Source organism: Narcine bancroftii, chromosome 1 (genome assembly GCF_036971445.1).
Source record: "Narcine bancroftii isolate sNarBan1 chromosome 1, sNarBan1.hap1, whole genome shotgun sequence".
Lineage (NCBI taxonomy): Eukaryota > Metazoa > Chordata > Chondrichthyes > Torpediniformes > Narcinidae > Narcine > Narcine bancroftii.
In genome coordinates, this window is record NC_091469.1 from 486,996,240 (window position 1) to 487,016,964 (window position 20,725).

Consider the following 20,725-nt stretch of genomic DNA (forward strand, 5'->3'; position numbering starts at 1 on the left):
CAAGGCAAAGATGGGAGTCAGATTTAGGAACAATAATCCAGCAGCAGTGCTGGTCCGACTTGTGACAGGACAATATGATAGCAGTTATTAATACCAGATATAGGCTGATGCAATTTAATGTTCTGCACCAGCTATATACCACACCACAAAAAAATATATAAGGTAAAGTCAGAGATTTCAGAATTGTGCTTTAGGCGTGCAGACAGGAACCTTTGTACATTCAAAATGACTATGCACCAAGGTGAGACCCTTTTGGGTAGAACAAGGGGACATTCTGAAGAAAATTACAGGGGTGGAATATCCACAGGACCCAGGATTGTTCCTGTTGAGAGATATTATGGTCATGAGTCTGAGACTGTCCAAATTCCAAATTCAATTTGTAAAAGTTGCCTTGAAGGTGGCCAAAGAAATGTATAGCAGCTATCTGGAAATCTGACTCCTAGCTGAGCACTGCACAATGGAACATGGAAATGCAGAGCTGCATTCCCATGGAGAAAATCACCTATAATCTGAGGAGGAGGAAGTACGACACGTTCATTGAGGTGTGGCAACCATACCTCGGTACAATGGAACACGGATGTGATTAACCTTCCCAATGCCTTTCTTTAAAAGGAACAGTGGATAGTATGCTCACACTAGTCCCAGGATTCCAAAATTGAGGAAATATTTTTGATTTTACATGCTTTATGAACAATATAGATCAATCAATCTTCCCCTTTTACAGAGCACTTTGTATTGAGTCTTTTTTTTTTACCCCCTCTTCCCTCCCCCACCCCATCCTTCCTCCCACCCAAATTAGCAAAATCAAACATACATGAATTACTGAAAATAACAATACAAATACATTAAGACAACAAAGCAAAAAAGAGAAAAAAGATGGGGGGGGGGGAGGAGATGGTGCCGACAGGGTCTCAAAGTTAAAATTTTCAAAAAAAGATACACATTCCATCAAATGGGATAAATTTATGCAAATATTAATGGGCAACATTTCTAGAAAAATAAAATTAAGTTTTTGATCTTGAGTATATTGTTATGGACAGAAGTCCAACACACACACGCCCCCAATTTCTTAGTTGCTGAAGCCAAACAGGTATGCAAGATACACCAACTACAATGGTATATATTAGATTACCACAGTACAGAAAGAGATAAATATATATTCACAGTTGCAATTAGTGCAAGAAGAAAAAAATTGGTGCTTCAGAAGAGTAGACAGGTCTTTTTGGTGGTCCCAATGTAGTTTATGGTTAAGATAACAAGGGAAGGTTCAACATCTGACAGCCGTTGAATAAAAAATGTTCTTGAACCTCAAGGTGCTGGACTTAAAGTTTCTGGACATTCTTCTCGAAGTTAGCAGTGAGAAGAGAATATAGGTAGGGTGATTGGGATCCTTTGTGATATTAGCTGCCTTCTTGAGACACCATCATTGTCTTCAATGAATAATAGGTTGGAGCCCATGATGAACATAGCAATGTTTGCTACTTTCTAAAGTCTTTGCACTGCTGGGCACTTAAATAATCAAATCAGGCTGTGATAAAACCACAGTCTCCTGAGAATTTTGACAGAGTATTTGATCTCCTCAGACTTCTTATAAAGTAGAGACATTGGTTGCTTTGATGTGCAGGGTGCAGGAGGGGCCTCCAATATGTGGACTCTCAGGAACAAGGTACAGTACTAACCCTCTCCACCACTATTCCAATAATGCATAGTCATTCAGCCTCCCCTCCCTAAAGTCCACAATAAGATTATTGTTGTAAATAATTAAGATAGCTTTTTCCTACGTTTTATGTTGAATCTATTCAATAATCCAGCTCATTACTAAATCCTATCATTTAACTACCAGATAAGTTGTCTGAGATCATATCTGCAGTTTGCTTTTATCAAGATGTATTCAGATTATATTGGTTTTGAGCACCAAGTGCTAAGAAATTATTAGAAATGTTTTGTTTTGCATAATTATCTTCTGAAAATCATCCAATTCCACATGGAAAAAAAACAAATTATCTGCATTTGGCATTGGATCAGGATACTCAGGGGCTCAAGACGCCATTTAGTCAGATCAGGGCTGGCTAGTTTCATGGTCTTCCTGCATTATGCTCTCACCTGCCAATCAATCTCAGACTCTCTCAGAAGCTGAAGGAAAATTGGCATGGTTCCAAAGATTTTTTTTTATACAGATCACAGATGATCTGAACATGGACTCAGATTCATTAAAATAAAAAGAAGCACAGAAATGCTGGATGAAGTCAGCCGGTCTCTCAACATCCATGGGAGGTTAAGATATATGACCGACGTTTCGGTCTTGAGCCCTTACCCGCCTTTTCCCTGTAACCATTAATTCTCCCACCATTCAAAAAAATCTGTGTCTTGAATATATTTAATGAGGAAGCCTCTGCAGCTTGCTTGGACAGAGAATTCCACAGATTCAGTACTCCCTGGGGAAATGAATTCCTCCTCATTTCAATCACAAATCCCATGTCTCCTTGTTCTTGTCTCACCTACCAATTAACATAACATAACATAACAATTACAGCACGGAAACAGGGCATTAGGCCCTTCTAGTCCGCACCGAACCAAACACCCCTTTCTAGTCCCACCTTCCTGCACAATGCCCATAACCCTCCATCTTCTTCTCATCCATATACCTGTCCAACCTTTTCTTAAATAATACAATTGACTCCGCCGCCACTATTTCTCCCGGAAGCTCATTCCACACATCTACCACTCTCTGAGTAAAGAAGTTCCCCCTCATGTTACCTCTAAACCTCTGCCCCTTAATTCCCTCTATCTTTTCATAATTTTATATGTTCCATCAAGATCTTGTCACATTCTTCTGATTTCAGATTTATTATCAGACTACAAACCTGATATCACAAACAACCCTGTGATTCCTTTTCCCTATGGGTGTAGCAGTATTACCAATATTGGTAGTGCAAAAAACTGTACACAACGTACACATGAAAACAAAATTTTGAAATATAAACAAAAAGACAGAGAGAAAAAAAATAACGTGCAACAGTAAGAATTCGTAAATGAGTCCCTGATTGAGTTTGCTGTTGAGGAGTTTGATGGTGGAGGGGGAGCAGCTGTTCTTGGACCTGGTGGGGTGAGTCTTGTGGCACCTGCACCTCTTTCATCACGAAAGCAGCACCGAGAACAGAGCGTGTGCTGGGTGGTGTAGATCCTTGCTGATCGCTGCTGCTCTCCAACGGCAATGTTACAATAAATGTTCTTGATGGTGGAGAGAGTTTTGCCTGTGACGTCCTAGGCTGTATCCACTTCCATTTGTAGACTTCTGTACATTCTTCTGAGAAAAAATGCCTCATATATCTTCAAATCTCATTATAAATTCAACTAAATGACTGGCCTTACCCAAGAATTTTCTTAAATAAGCATTTTCAACCAGAAGAGAAAATGAGGGGAAGATATAGAAAGAGAAAAAAAAAGGAACAAAGAGAGACAAAGTGAGAGAGAGAAAGAAAGAGTATGAAATTAAATGAGGGAGTGAGTTCAAGAGAAGTCATGTTGCAATTTTACAAATCTCTGGTGAGTCAACACTTAAGAGTATTGTGTTCAGTTCTGCTCACCTCATTAAAGGAAGGATGTGGAAGCTATGGAGAGGGTGCAGAGGAGATTTAGCAGAATGTTACCTGGATTGGAAAGCAAATCTTATGAGGTAAGGTTAGCAGAGCTGGGACTTTTCTCTTTCGAGTGTAGAAGGATGAGAGGAGACTTGATAAAGGTCCACAAGATGAGAGGCATAAGTAGGGTGGACAGTCAGTGCCTGTTTCCCAAGGCAGGAATAGCAAACATTAGTGGGCATGAGTTCAAAATGAAGGAAGTTTAGGGGAGACATCAGGGGTAACTTTTTTTTATATACACACAGAGAGTTGGTGCCTGGAATGCCTTGCCAGGGATGGTGGTGGAGGCTGGAACATTAGGGACATTTAAGAGACTCTTAGACAGGCACATGGATGGAAGAAAAATAGAGGGTAATGGTTTGGGGTGGGTTTAGTATTTTCTTTAAGGAATATATAGGTTGGCACAACATCGAGGGCTGAAGGGCCTGTACTGTGCTGTACACTCAGGACAATGAGCAGCAGATAAGCAGGCAGATTTTGGAATGGTGCAGGAAATTTCAACTTCTCTAACACTGATTGCAAGAGGGATATAAGGGTTGAATTTGTCAGGTGTGTACAAGAAGGATTCCTGACACAGTATGTGGACTGGAGCAGGGCGGAATCTTGGACTGAGCGGTTGGCACTGAAAAGAGATTGGAAGTGTTCTGACCATCGGTTGAGGATGGAGATCTTGTCGCTGAGGAGGACTTTGCCGTCTGAGCTGCGCAGCGGGCTTTGGACTTGGGGTGAGGGGCCATACACAGCCTTTAGAGCCTCGTAGAAACCCCTGAAGTCGCCAATGTCCGCGCTGAGCTGGGTTCGTTTGGCGAGGCTAGTCCACCACTCATTTTGGATCTCCCGGAGTTTGCGCTGAAGATCTGGACAACTCGTACTGGATCTGGTTCTGGAGAATGCACCTGGTCAGGTGGTGGACCTCTCAGTGGGAAAGCATTTTGGTGAGAGTGACCACAACTCCCTTAGCTTCTACAAAACTATGGAAAAGGATAAAAACAGTCAAACTGGGAAAGTGCTTGACTGGGGAAGGGCTAATTATGAAGGGATGAGGATGTTTAAGGGTGAAAGCACAGAGGTAATGTGGGAGATGTTTAGGGACCACTTGTGCAGGGTTCAAGATAAGTTTGTTCCACTGGGACAAGGAAAAGGTAGGAAAAGTGAACTATGGCTTACGAAGGAGCTGAGGCAATTAGTCAAGAGGAAGAAGGAAACATAAAAGTAAGAAATAGAAGTATATTGTAGCCAGGAAGGAGCTTAAGAAAGAACATAAGAGAGGTTGAAGGGGGCATGAGAAGGCCTTGGCATGTAGGATTAAGGAGAACCCCAAGTCATTCCATGAGTATGTGAAGAACAGAAGGATGACGAGAATGAAGGTGAGGCCGCTAAAGAATAAAGGAGGCAACATGTGCCTGGATGCAGAGGAGGTTGGCGAGGTTCTAAATGAATACTTTGCATCAGTATGCACAAGAGCAAAGAATCTTGATCACGGTGAGGTCAAAATTAAACAGGCCCGAGTGTTGGACTATGTGAAGGTTAAGGAAGTGGAAGTGTTGGATTGTCTTAAAAACATCAAGATAGATGCAAGATACCCCTGGCTGTTGTGCAAAGTGAGAGAAGAGATAGCTGGGACAGTAGCTATGATCTGTGTGTCTTCTTTGGCCACAGGGGAGATGCTGGAGGATTGGAAAATGGCAAATGTAGCCCCCTTGTTTAAATAAGGTAATACAATTATAGACCGGTTAGTCTTAAGTCAGTGGGGTGCAAACTTACGGAGAGGATTCTTCAGGATAGGATCTAAGAGCATTTGGAGATGTAGAATCTACTCAAGGAGAGTCAGCAACATGAAATTTTTACGTGAAAATTATGGTCAAGAACCATTATTACCAGTAGAGACAGAATTAGAATTACTGTTACTTAATGGAAATATAAAGAAATTTATCTCAATGATGCATAGGTTAATACAGAAGAAAGCCCAAAAATAGGGCTTCATAATTCTGTACAAAGATGGGAAGTAGATTTGAATAAGTCAATAGATAAACGAAATTGGATTGGGATATGTAGAGAAAATATGAAAAGTACAATAAATGTGAGATTTAAATATAATTTTATTCATCAGTAATACGTTACACCATATAAATTTTAGACATTGAATCAGATTCTTTCGGATTAATGTTTTAGACGGGGACAGGAAAGTGGCACATTTTTGGATTCTACTGTAAAGTAGAATTACATCCTAAATTTAAAGCTTTTCGGTTAGAAATGGGTAAATTATTCGAACGAATAAAGGGGATTAAATTCCCACAGGATCCAATATTATTTTTATTGAGTGATATTAAGAATACTGAACCTGTTAAAATTGAATAATGTATCAAAATATACGTTCAAATTGCTTTGGCAATAGCAAGAAAATGCACTGCCAAAAACTTGGAAGGTCTGACATGGATCTGGGTATAGAAAGATAACCTGCTGAAGTTCGGAGTGTATACCATTTGAGAAAATTACATAATTTAAGAGACAAATATTATATATTTTGGAAGCTATGGAACCCTTATTTATAAAATATGGGCATTAAAATTTAAATGAAGCTCTGACATTCCCTTCCTCCTTAAAAGTCTCAGTACATTATTAGAAATTTTAAGTAATTGGCACCCCTGATGAGGGTCTCTTGTCCCCTTCTTACTTTCTTTTTTCTCTTTTCTTTGTAAGGGGATAGAGAGGGTGGTATATACACCCCATGTATTTGTATTGATTTGAATTATTTTCCATAATGTGCTTTATTTGTGTGGTTCTAAATTTATAAATACATTTTATAAAAAATAAAAGATAGTCAGCATGGCTTTTTGAAGGGAAGGTCGAGCCTCACAATCTGAGTTTTTTTTTAAAAAGAGGTAACAAAAGAAATTGATGAGGTTAGGGCAGATTTTAGCAAGACATTTGACAAAGTTGTCCACAGAGACTCATCCAGTAAGACATTAGGCATGGGATCAGTGGAACCTTGGCTGTGTGGATAAAAAATTGGCTTGCAGAAAGTAATAGTGGAAGGAAAGGATTCTGCCTGGAGGCCGGTGACTAGTAGAGTGATGCAAGGATCTGTCCTGGGACCCTACTCTTTGTGATTTTTATAAATGACCTAGATGAAGAGGCAGAAAGATGGGTCAGTAAGTTTGTGGATGAGACAAAGGTTGGAGGAGATGTGGATGGAGCTGAAGGTTATCGAAAGTTACAGATAGGATGTAGAGATGGGCAGAAAAGTGGCAGATGGATTTCAATCCAGATAAGTGTGAGGTGATGCAATTTGGATAAACAAACCAGAAGGATGAGTACAAGGCAATGGTCAGTTACTTAAAGAGTGTGGATGAACAGAGGGACCATGGGGTCCAAATCCATATATCCCTCAAGGTCACCACACAGGTTGATAGGATAGTTAAGAAGGCCTATGGGATGCTGGGATTCATTAATAAGGGGACTGAATTCAGGAGTAGAGAGGCCATATAGCAACTCTACAGATCTCTGGTAAGACCACACTTAAGAGTACGGTGTTCAGTTCTGGTCACTTCATTATAGGAAGGATGTGGAACAATGGAGAAAATGCAGAGGAAATTTACCAGGATGTTGCCTGGATTGGGAAACAAGTCTTCTGAGGCAAGGTTAACAGAGCTCTGACTTTTCTCTTTGGAGCATAGAAGGATGAGAGGAGACTTGATAGAGGCATATAAGATTATGAGAGGCATAGATAGGGTGGACATCCAAAAGCTGTTACCAAGGGAAGGATCAACCAACACAAAAGGACAGGAGTACAAACTGAAGAGAGGGAAGTTTAGGGGAGACATATGGGGTAAGTTTTTTTTTTAAAACGCGGAGTTGTGGGTGTCTGGAATGCCTTGCCGGTGATGGTGGTGGAGGCTAAAATATTGGAGGAATTTAGGAGACTCTTAGACAGACAGAAAAGAAAAGAGAGGGTTATAGAGTAGGGAGGGTTTAGTCCTTTTTTTAAAAGGAAGGAATATAAGTCAGCACAGCATCGAGGGCCAGAGGGGGAGAGAAGGGAGGGAGGGAGAGAGAAAACAAGAATGAGAAGAGAGAGAAAGCATGAAAGAGAGAGAAAGAGAAAAACAGGGAGGGAAAAGACAAAGCAGAGGAGAAAGTGAAAATGAAAGAGAACAAGAAAGCAAAAGAGAGAAAGCAAGAGAGAGCGATGCTGTTACACAAAGTAAAGACTAATAACTTATCCAAACCTCTCTTTTCTCGCTTCTCTTCTCATTTTTAGAATCTTCTTGTGTTGTCATTGTGCCATTTACTTTGTAGTCAATATCCTCTGGAAGAAATTGCACTTATGCTATTCCACAGCAATACTCAGCAATACTCAGCAATGTGTTGTGCAATACACAATTCATTATTTCAAACAGCTTTCTCACAGCTGCAGAACGACCATCAGCAAATCAGTTTATCACCACCATCCTCTACAATCAATGCAACTCTTTTTTTTAAAAAAGGACCAATTCAAAATTCTGCTTTTCTTTCTCACCATTCAAGCAAAATTGGCACACGTCTCCAGAGCTCTTTGGTAGAATGCAGTCTTGGCTTCTTGCCAATTTCTTCCTCTATCATTCAACAAAGGTTTGATTTTACTCCAGCTTCCTGAACAGAAGCTGCAGGACACAAGTAGTGCTACACTGCTGGCAGTTTGCATATCACAGCAGCTCTACCCAAATCCTGAAGCAATGTGTGAGGGGGGTTCAATGCTTGGGCACGCAGTTAACTGAACCTTGAGGATTGTTCAAGTAGTTAGATCTTAGCCAAAACCATGACATTTAATGAAAGATTAAAGACTTTAGATAGTAGTAGACCCAAATCTGGGGAGATTATAGATATAGACAATTTAAACAGCTACATTTCTCTTTTCTCATTTACTCCCTCTTGCAATTTCTATCTGGGTAGAATAGATGTAATGGAACAGCAGCTGGGTACATCTTAAACAGATGGATGCAGCAGCCAGATTAGGGGGTCAGCAAGGCTGAGTATTTAAATTAATTGTGACATGGAAAGAATTAGATCACACAACTAGTGTGTTTTTGTTCCTGCACTACCTGCTGTGCCATGTAGAGGCAGACGACATGCCTGGATAGCATGCAAAACAAAGATTTTCACTGCATCTCTGTACAGATGAGAATAAACGAGGCAATTCAAATTTGTCACCTTCCAATGGTTGCCAGGCACTAAGAACAGAATTGCTTCCTGCTCTGGAAACAAATCATTGTGCACATTTTGAACCTCAATGAAATAGGGCGAAGCTACAGATAATATAACATAACAATTACAGCACGGAAACAGGCCATTAGGCCCTTCTAGTCCGCACCGAACCAATACAGAACTAAAGCCTAGCTGGTGGCACACATTGAATGCTTATCCAATGCGACACAAGGATATTATTAAATAACTTCAAAGTATTCACACCTTCATTGAATTCCACTGGAGAACTTGGGAGAGGAGAACAATTGTTGAGAGCAAAAATAACAGTTAGTTTGGTGGTGGACGGCAAAGTACAAAAAGAGTCACAAATGAATTGTGTAATCTAACATCTTTGTGAGAATTGTGTAATCTAACATCTTTGTGATGAAATTTTATCAAAAATTCATGATGAATACAGATATAGGAGCATGAGGAGGCCATTTGCCACATTGAGCCTTTACCCCTTACCCTTAATTCTCTTACTTGGCAAAAATCTGTGTCTTCAATATATTAAATAAGGCAGCCTCTACTACTTCACTAGGCAGAGAATACCACAGATTTCGCTCTAGGAAAAGCATTTCCTCCTCATCTCCGTTCTAAATCTACTCCCCCAAATCTTGAGGCTCACCTCCTAGTGGAGATAACTTTCCTGCCTCGATCTTAAATTTTTTTAATTTATACATTTCTTCTTTGGCTTGGCTTCGCGGACGAAGATTTATGGAGGGGGTAAAAAGTCCACGTCAGCTGCAGGCTCGTTTGTGGCTGACAAGTCCGATGCGGGACAGGCAGACACGATTGCAGCGGTTGCAAGGGAAAATTGGTTGGTTGGGGTTGGGTGTTGGGTTTTTCCTCCTTTGCCTTTTGTCAGTGAGGTGGGCTCTGCGGTCTTCTTCAAAGGAGGTTGCTGCCCGCCAAACTGTGAGGCGCCAAGATGCACGGTTTGAGGCGTTATCAGCCCACTGGCGGTGGTCAATGTGGCAGGCACCAAGAGATTTCTTTAGGCAGTCCTTGTACCTTTTCTTTGGTGCACCTCTGTCACGGTGGCCAGTGGAGAGCTCGCCATATAATACGATCTTGGGAAGGCGATGGTCCTCCATTCTGGAGATGTGACCCATCCAGCGCAGCTGGATACATATAGCACAGTAACAGGCCCTTTCAGCCCACGAGCCAGTTCCACCCAATGGACCTACATCCCCTGTAAGTTTTGGAACAGTGGGAGGAAACCGGAGCACCTGGAGAAAACCCACAGACATGGAGAACGTACAAACTCCTTACAGACAGCGTGGGATTCGAATCCCAGTCCCGATCGCCAGCACTGTAACAGCGTTGAACTAACTGCTATGGCAACTGTGCCACCCTAACGATTCCACATAAAAGAGATTCCCCCTTATTCTTCAGAATTCCAATGAGTATTGTCTCAAGCAACTCTCCACCACCAGTCCCCCTCCCACCCATCTCTGGAATCAATTTGGTGAACCTCCTCTGTTCCGCCTCCACAACCAGTATATTCCCTCTCAAGGAAGCAGACCAGAACTGCATGCAGTACTCCGGGTGTGGCATCACCTTGTACAGTTGCAGCAGAACCTCAACTGCACATTCCCACCTCCTTCTGGGAACCTCTTTTGTCTTCCTAGCTCTAACCTAAGTATATTCAAAGATTCTGCCTTCACTACGAGAAAGAAAATTACAGACTTACGGCCCTCAGAAACAAATAGCACATTTTCTTTGTATTAAATGAGGACCCCTTTTAAAACAGTCGACTCCTCGTTGGAGATCCTTCCACAAGAAACATTCATATCTCTCCTATTTAGGCCCTTAAAATGTCACATTTCAATTATGTTCCCTTTCACTCTAAGCTCCAATGGATACAAAGCATGCCTGTCCAACCTTTCATTTATCTGACAACCGGTCTATTCAAGGTGTCTAAATCACTTCCAAGGCAATAATATCCTTAATACTGCACTACTTACTACTGCATCTACTATTAAAATAATACTGTACAGTTTTCCAAATGTGGCCACACTAATTGTGTATATAATCGAAGCATAATCTCGCTTTTGTAATCAATTAATAAACAACATTATATTAGCTTTCCCGTGTATTTTATGAATATACGCGTCTTTTTCACACCATGCAGTCAGATTTGGGACACAACCACATCTCATAGATCATTATCATTTCTGCCTAGCCATGTAAAATGGTCAGCTAATCTGCCCCAAGACCTCCTCCTCTCTTCTGTGCCAGTTTCGCATCGCCCTCAATTCATAAATATTTCAACAATTTACACTGTTTACATCCTCAAATACCTCCAGTGATCTGGCCTCCACCACATCAGAGGTGGGGAATTTCAGAGATTCACCATTCCAAAATTCTTCTCTTCTTAATTTTATGGCCAAACCTGATACCCGAAGATTCTCCTGACATGTCCTTCTCACAGAATCTACTGAAGAATATAAGATAATAGGAGCAGGAGTCGCCCAACCAGCCTGCTCCGCCAATCAATGTGATAATGGCTGATTCGATGATCAGGTTCATCTCCACCTACCTGCCTTTTCCCTATGTCCCTGAATTCCCTTACTGGGTAGAAATCTATCCAACCTTATCTTAAATATATTTACCGAGGTCACCTCCACTGCTTCAATGGGCAGTAAATTCCACAAATTCACCACCCTCTGGGAAAAGCAGCTCCTCCTCACCCTTGTCCTAAATTTACTACCCTGAATCTGAAGCTATGTCCCATAGTTCTGATCTCCCTTACCAATGTAAACAACTTACCTACCTCAATCTTATAGATTTCATAATTTTATATGTTTCTATAAAATCCCCTCTCATTCTTCTAAATTCATGATTTTAGATGTGCTGAATCTATCCAATTTACCATGATGGTAGTGCTATATATACAATGGTAGTGCCACGTATCGCAATAGAAGGTGTCCTCAGAGCAATGACAGGGATCTGCCCTCTCCCACCATAGCCATATTCATCTTCAACATGTAGATAGGTAAAGATAGATATGTTTCATACTTTATTTTGATTCAATCACCAGTTGCCAATCTAAGAGGGAAGAGGATGGGGAATATAGAGGAATAAAGACGCAGATGAGATGGGTTGAGGTGTAGCAGAGGTCAAAGAAGAAAATGTGGTGGGAGAGGAGGAAATGGGAGATACCGGTAAGCATCAGACTTCGTGCTGGGAGATGGAGGGGGGCTATAATAAATGAAAGTGCAAATGAACAAGAAACATTGTCCGAATTTACATCTTGAAAGATGAATATGTGTTGAACTGAACATATTAGCCAATTGATAAAAGAAAGTAATGAAAAATGTTTTTATCCAAAGACCCATGTTGGGGAGTCTGGAACTCACTGCCTGAGATGGTGACAGAGGGAATGCGCCTGGGCAAGCAGCTATGAAGGTCCAAAGCAAATAGTTCTTTATTCAAATGGCATAAAAATATGTACTAAAAGTGCAATAATTTCCATAATTAAGTTCAAAATTCAAATTTATCGTCAGAGAACATACATGACATCATATGTTATATGTAATCACGATTCTTGTGATCTGTACCAGGAAACCAATTCCACACATTTTGTTAGAAAGCATAAAATAGGTTTTGGAGAAACACACAAAATACTGGAGGAATTCAGTTGGTCAGGCATCATTCGGGGAAAACAATGCATATGTTGATATTTTGAGCCAAGTTATAGCCCAAGAGAGTATCATATCTGTAGTCTTCCATGGAAGCTGCCTAACTTACTGAGTTCCTCTGTCAATTTGTGTTTTGCTCCAGTTTTCCAATCTCTCTTGTTTACCAAAATAAATGTTGCATCTTTGCCATGGTTTATAGTTTCCTATTCTTACAAGAAAAATTCACATTTTGATTAATCAATTGAGAAATTGAATTCATTAGGTGTTGAGGGAAACAGCCGTAGATCAAGTTCTAAATCCATATTTCACCAGCGTTCAACAAAACAGAACATGAGGAAAGGAGAGCACAGCTTGTAATGAGAGAGGAACAAAGAGATGGCAATTAATACTGCAAAAAAAACCCAGCCATTTATATCCAATTTGATTTCTCTAGAATATAATTAAACACCCATTAACTGTTCACCTCCCATTCTTCACACTAATTTTAATGAAACTGTCAGAGAAGTTAAAAAAAAAAGGCAGAATGCCCTCATATATGATTTTAAAAAATCAAAAAAAGTATGTGGTTTATTTTAATAAATGATTCACCTCACATCAGTTGCTGAACACAGCAAATCCAGGCTATATGCACAAGAACTGAGGCTGACATTGAGTTTGATGCATTATTCAAGTAAAATTGTCAAGGTGCCTTCCACATCCCAAGTCTTTTCTCTTGCTGAATTACAGGATACCAGATTGCCCATTAATTCTAACAAGGCATTCATTTATTCAGGTGCCTTGCTGTTCGGCATGGGTAATCATGTCTCTCCAACCATCACAATCTCTGACCCTCCGAATTATAGTTGTAGCCTCCCCTGTTCTCCTTCAGTGAAGGGTCTATCTTTGAGCTGAAACTGTAGTCAATGTTGAGTTTGTGATTAGACAAGGGAAAAAAAATACAGAAGTGGTTTCCTGTTGCCTTCTTCAGTTGCAGTGTCCATATTGGATAGGTAACCCTGGCCATTGATCAGCAGATTCATCTGCCCAGCATTTTTAGTTTTACAACCATAAATTCCAATTTGTAAAATCTGCTTGTAAAACCATCCACCATATGCAATCCATGGCTTCACGTGATTGGAAGGCTAAACAGGTACTACACCTTGTCCAAGGTGACCTGTAGGCTATCGGACAGAAGGAGCACCTTTCACCTCCTTTGGCTGAGTAATTGCGCAGCACGGACCCCAGATCTAACAAGGCCATATGTTCCAAATGAAAAAACTGTGCATATAACAAAGGAGAACACAAAATACACTTTGCATTTGCCTCAAGACCAATTATTGAAAATGACTGGTCCAGTTGGACATAAGGTAAAAATAAAGGAAATGGAAAAATTGTAGAAGCCCAAAGCACATTACTGTTACCCTCTGGACTGAAGTCTTTGTGCCTTCCAATTTCCACTGTTCTTTATGAATAGAGTATAGGGAGAATTACTGATGCAGTACTTTCTATTTTTGGTTTTCCATTAGTATTAAGGGATCTGACAAAGCAAAGTTTATTGCCCTCATAGCAAAATACAAGCATCTTCACATCTTGTCACATTTCCTCAGTCCTTTAATCACCTGACTATAAACCGAAAATGCTGGAAATCCTGAATAGCTCAGTCAGAATCAATGAAGAAAGAAAAAAGTTCTTTTTTCTGATGAATAATCTTTTGTTAGACATCCAGTACTTTTCTTTGTACATTACAGATGAGTCCTGCATTACAGGATTGTTGCATTTCTAGACAAAAGCCCATATCTCAATTTTCCGTAATGCAAAACCACATCATTTGTAAAAACACAATGCTGGAGAAACTCAGCCCTCATTTCGGACCCTTCATCAAGGTATGGAAAAATGTTAGCAACTGTCCAAATAAAAAGGTAAGGCTTTTTGTTTGCAGATCAAACACTGTCCATTATGTAACAAAGTTAAAAATACATAACCGACATTTCAGGCTTGAGCCCTTCATTAAGTAATGGAAAATGTCGGCAGGCATCCGAATAAATAGGAAAGGGAGGAGGCAAGGAGGGAGGAGCCACCAATTACGTGAAAAACAAAAAAAAAAATTTTATGATTTCACCCTGTGGCCCTCATGAGAACATAAGAAATAGGAGCAGGAGTCGGCCATCCGCCCATCGAGCCTGCTCCGCCATTCAGTGTCCATGGCTGACCTAATCATTGCCTCAACTCCACCTACTTGACTTTTCCCCATATTCCTTCATTCCTTTTTTTATGTAAAAACCTATACAACTGAACCTTAAAAATGTTTAATGAAGTAGCCTCAACTGCTTCTCTGGGCAGAGAATTCGACAGATTCACGACTCTCTGGGAAAAAGTTTTTCCTCATCTCCATCTTAAATCTACTCCCCTGAATCTTGAGGCTGTGTCCCCTAGTTCTGGTCTCACCCACCAGTGAAAGCAATGTTCCTGCCTCTACCTTATCTATCCCTTTCATAATTTTCTGTTTCTATAAGATCTCCTCTCATTCTTCTGAATTGGAGTGAGTATAATCCCAGGCGATCTCTTCAGGGATCAACCCCCTCATCTCCAGGATCGACCCGATACATCTCCTCTGGACTGCCTCCAAGGTCAATATATTCTTCCTTAAGTATGAAGACCAGAACTGCATACAGTACTCCAGGTGCGGCCTCACCAGTACCTTGTATAGTTGCAGCATGACCTCCCTGTTCTTGAACTCAATTCCTCTTGCGATGAAGGCCAACATTCCATTTGCCTTCTTAATAACCTATTGTACCTGCAACCCAACTTTTTGCGATTCATGCATAAGCATTCCCAAGTCCTTCTGAACAACAGCATGGTGTAGTTTTTCACCATTTAAATAATAATCTGCTCTTCTATGTTTCCTACCAAAGTGGATAACCTCGCATTTACTAGCTTTGTACTCCATCTGCCAGACCTTTGCCCATTCACCTATGCTTCTGCAGCCTCTCCACAACCTCTGTACCTTGCTTTTCCCACTCAATTTAGTATCATCTGTAAACTTGGACCTCCTTTAAATGTGCTTTGGACCCCAGGTGTGGCTGTACAGTGCCTGTTTAGAATATATGCTCTAACTTCCCCGCTGCCATCAGATTTCTGAATGATCAATGAATTGACACTTCCTGACTTTTTATACACCATTATTTTTTCTTTTGTATCGTAGAATGCCGTAAGGTGGTTATAATATGAACGTTTGCACGGTGATGCCACTAAACACCGAATTTCATTACTTGTTTATGACAATAAATTCTGATTCTGATCTGATTGTCTACTTCTAGAACATGCACACAAATGATCAGTGATAGGAACATTGAGTTATTGATCACTTCCTATTTTGAGAAGAGATAACTGATGTCCGCTACCTTGGTTCAAGTGTAGTATTTATACAATCATCATGTGTCACATGTGTCACACAAAGAGGCCCTTTGATTTAACTCATTCATGCTGGTCAAATGTTCTCAATGAGCTAGTTAAAGCATGGATTTTCCCAATAGCATAAGCTAAATCTTCTGGAGGCACCTATCTTTATTGGATTGCAGTCCTGATAGCCTTTTTTCAAATCATCCTACGTAAGATGGCTGCAGCTTCACCTTGTATGACTGATCTTCCTCCACCTCACCCCACTTTCTCCTGTCCCCCCTCTCCCTTAATCTGGCACCTCCAATCAATTTCCTATCTCCACCTCTCATCCTCCCCATCTGTCAGTCATCCTTTAGCCCTTCCTGGCTCACTAATCACCAAATAGCCCCTGTCTAACCACTATCCTCATTATAGAGTGGAGATTTCCCCTTTGGATTCTCAATCACTCTATTACCCAAATGGAAAAATTGCAATCCGCCTCCTTGACTTCACCAGCTTTCCTCCATTATAAAAAATAGAAGTCAGACCTTTAACTTCAAAAAACTTGGCGACCATTTCTTCAATATTTTCGAATGACTCAAACTAATAAACTAACTGAACTACTTCCAGTTTGTTTGTTTTTTCACCAAGTGCGTGGTGTTTACTCAGGAAGAATCTCTCTTCTCCTTTGAAATTACTCTCAGAATGGATTGACCAGTTGTTTTTGTTTTTTGGGGTTTTTTTTTTCTTTTTTCCCCTCATCAGAGTTAGATGATTTTTTTGTTTTATACATTAACTTTTTGTTTCCTTACTCAATGTAACTGTCAATATATGGAAATGATGAACTTATTTGAAAGTACTAGATTGTGATATTAAAGACAATGCAAATTAATTTTTCACTTTTTCTGTATATTATTTTATTTTATTGTGGAAAATTAATAAAAAGATTAAAAAAAAGAAAGGATTCTCAATCATGATGAAGGGTTCAAACCCAAAACTTAAATGATTTATTTTCTTTCACTGATGCTACTCATCTTGCTGAATTCCTTCAGCAGTTTGTTTTTGGACAAATCGTCTCCTATTCATACAAGGCACAGGGAAAGAACCATCTTATTTTACTTCCTCTTAAAGGCAGTTTTAAAATTATTTTAATGTCAACTCGTGCTGATCTTTGGAGGGCATGCACACGGTCTATCATCTCACAAAATTAAAAAAAATTCCCAATGCACTGCATTGAAAATTAGTAACAGAGTTCACCCACATTTATCCCTCCCAAACCACTTAAAAAATACAGATCATCAAAGTTATCATCTTATTGCTCTGAGGGCTTCAGATTTCTTGTCAGAGTACATACATGACATCACAAGCAGCCCTGAGATTCTTTTTCCTGTGGGCCAGGCAGAATTATCACTTATTGGCAATGCAAAAAAAAACTGGTCATTGAACCAATAAAGAAATGTAAACAAAGACTGTGCAATACAGAGAAGGGGGAAAAATCAATAAAATGGAACATGACTCGTTTAGTAAGTCCCTGATTGAGATTGGTTGCTGAGGAGTTTGATGGTGGAGGGGTAGCAGCTGTTCCTGAACCTGGTGGTGCGAGGCTTGTGGCCCCTAAACCTCTTTTTCCTGATAGTTGCAAGAAAAGAGTGTGTGCTGAGTGATGTGGATCCTTGATTGCTGCTGCTCTCCAACAGCAGCTTTCCTCATAGATGTTCTCGATGGTGTGTGGCTTACAGGTTAAAAATTCAATAGTAAATTATTTCACAAGAACTCCAAAGACATTCAAAAGGTTATAAAAAGGTACAAGGAATTCAAATTCTTTCTTTCTGAAAAAGCTAAATTCAGTTTATAAAGAAAGAAGATCTGCACATAACACTAAGCCATATGTACATTAAAAAGACCATCTGTCTCAAACACACAACAGAGCTTCTTCTGAGGGATAAAGCTCAGCCACCACAAAGCAAACTCTATTCATCCTACCGATAGACTGTTAACACTTACATATTTGGAAGGTGGCCCACAACCAAAAGACATGTCTGGCCACCAGGTTCTCAAACAAGTTCAAGTCTGGTTGTACTCAAGGAATGAAAGCTCATTTAAAAAGGCAAAATTCTATAAACCTTTACATGATGGTAGGAACAGTAACCTTTTATTTTACTATTCTCAATGTTTTTTTTCTGTCTACATCTGCAAGAGACTGTTACAAAGCGGACAAGTCATCCTGCTGTGTCGCCCACATCCCAAAGATGCTCAAGATAATTGGTTAGTTGGCCATTGAAAAATTAACTATAATTTGAGTGAGTGGTAGGAATATCAGCAAGTTGATGGGTGTGCAAGAGAATAACTGCAGGGAAATAAGAATGATAGCCAGCATATACTCAATAAGCCAAAAGGCCTCTTTCAATGTTACCAGGAAATATACAATGTGTATTGTTATATGCTTTCAGAAATAAAAACAGAAAATCCTGGACGGATCTCAGACCTGAAATGTTAACTTTCCATAGATGTTGCCTGACCCTCCAAGTGACAGGGATCTCCCAGTGGCCAATGTGACAGATTATAGATGTGATTTGGGGAGATAAATTGGGGCAGGTTTTTTAGTGTAGGTCACTTAGAAACACTTCAAAACAGATCTCATTTAAAATAATGGAGCTCTGCTCAAGTTAGACAGGCTGGCTCAGAGTGCCTTTGCAAAAGCTTTGGAGAATGCCAAAGCAACTTCACTAATGGATTATTGTTTTGAAGAGCCGCAAATGAAAGAACTCGGAGGAGTAGGTTCGGAGCCACAAGTGTGGGAGAGCTGCTTGCTGTTCTAAGAGGGTAATGTGGTTTCTTTTGCAAACAGTGAGGGAGTCAAACAGGATTTTCTCAGAGAGAGGCGGGGGGTTGATCAGTTCTGCAGTTTTACAGTCAGCAGCAACAGGTGGGACTGGAATAGGACAAGCTGGCAAGCTTGTGGAAACCCCCCCCCCCCCCATTTTAAAAACTGGTTGTGAGTGCTTAGTTCAGCCTGGTCAAAGCCCTTGGAGGAGAGCATTGGCTGCCTAATGTTTCACTTGAAATAAGGTAAACAAAAAGGAACCCTGTGGTGGCCTGAAAGAAAGAGGTTATCATCAGGAAAACCCTGATGGGGCAAGTTTCTTCAGCATAACACTGAAGTGGCTGATTAAAAGAAATCAGTTGTGGGTGTCCAGCGAACAACAATCTCTCTGAAAACCAACAAGAACCTTCCTGAATGGTAACCATTTACCTTTCAAGCACAAAAGCCTGGGGAACTTCATAAATGTCAAATGCTGTGCACAGTATAAGAATCGCCTGATACTGGTGAACTTGGAGAATTGAGAAATGAATGATTGGAGTATTAAAGCAAAGAACTTTCCTGAACATATACACATTACATACACATGCACTTAGTACTATTAACTTAATCCCCTTCTAATTCTAAGTTAAAGTTTGATCTTGTTCTTATGTTTAAAGAAAATTAAAAGCAACTTTTATTTAAGTAATTATTTGTCTTGGTGAATTTCTATTGCTGCTGGTTTCTGGAGTCCTCTGGGCTTGTAACAGTAGTTATCAATATAACGGACAAAGAGTTAAGGGACCTTTCCTGTATTGGCAGCAGTATGGATTGATGCACAAAGACCTCAAACAAGCAGGAATAGCTGGGCCCCTTGCTGGTACCCATAGCTACTCCTTTGATTTGAAGACAGTGAGATGAGTTGAGGTTATATTGACAATTATATCAGGCCTCACGCATCTGTGATGAGCTTGTCAACTTCATTCACTTCGCTGCCTAACTTCCACCCTGATCTCAAACTCACCTCGTCAATCTCAAACAACGCTTTCCCCTTTCTGGATCTCTGTCTCCATCTCAGAAGACAAAGCTTTCCGACATATATTACAAACCTACCAACTCCCACAACTACCTCGACTACACTTCTTCACACCCTGTCCCCTGCAAAGATTCTATTCCCTTCTCTCTATTTCTCTGTCCCCAGCACATCTGTACCCAAGATGAGGTCTCCCAGTCCAGATCATCTGGAGTTTCTTCCTTTTTTTTTTTACACACGTGGCTTCCCCTCCACTACCATCAACTCAACCCTCACCAGCATCTCCTCCATTTCCCATTCATCTGCCCTAGCCCCTCTGCCCCTAGATGCAACAAACACAGGATTCCCCTTGTCCTCACCTAGATTCCACCAACCTCAACATCCAGCATGTTAACCTCTGGAATTTCTGGCACTACTAGACACATCTTTCCCTCTCCTCCCCTCCCTGCCTTCCATAGGGACTGCTCCCTCGTGCACTCATCCCTCCCACCAATTGCCCCACACTACTTTCCCCTGTGGCCACAGGAGGTACCACACCTGCTCCCTCACCATAGCCTGGTGCCCCAAACAGGCCTTTCAAGGGAAGCAACACTTCACTTGGGTACACAGGATTGATTTACTGCACCTGGCGTCCCCTTTGTGGCCTTCTCCATGCCAGAGAGACTGGGCACAGACTGGGAGATCACTTCGCTGAGCACCTTCTCTCTGTCCACACCAGTGACAGGCTAATCATTTCAGTTCTGCATCCCACTCCCATACTCATATGTCTATCCATGGCCTCATGTATCATCCCACGAAGACCACCATAAATTGGAGGTAAACACCCAATTTTCCATCTGGGCACAATCAGCTGGATGGTATTAACATCAAATTCTCTGGCTTCTGCTAACATGCTCTCCTTTCCTCCTCCCTTCCATTCTGTCTCCTTTCCCTCAGCTCTCCACCCCCTTCCCTCTCTATTCACGCAGCCATCCCTCCTCCCTTGCTTGATGCTGTGCCCTCCCTCTCTCCCTCCTCCACCTAT

At 40.8% G+C, this 20,725-nt stretch overlaps 1 protein-coding gene across 4 annotated transcripts in view; it reads right to left on the reverse strand.

Moving 5' to 3' along the window:
* Positions 1-20,725, reverse strand: part of arhgap39 (Rho GTPase activating protein 39) — a 579,720-nt gene that overhangs the window by 464,439 nt on the left and 94,556 nt on the right. The window lies entirely within an intron of this gene.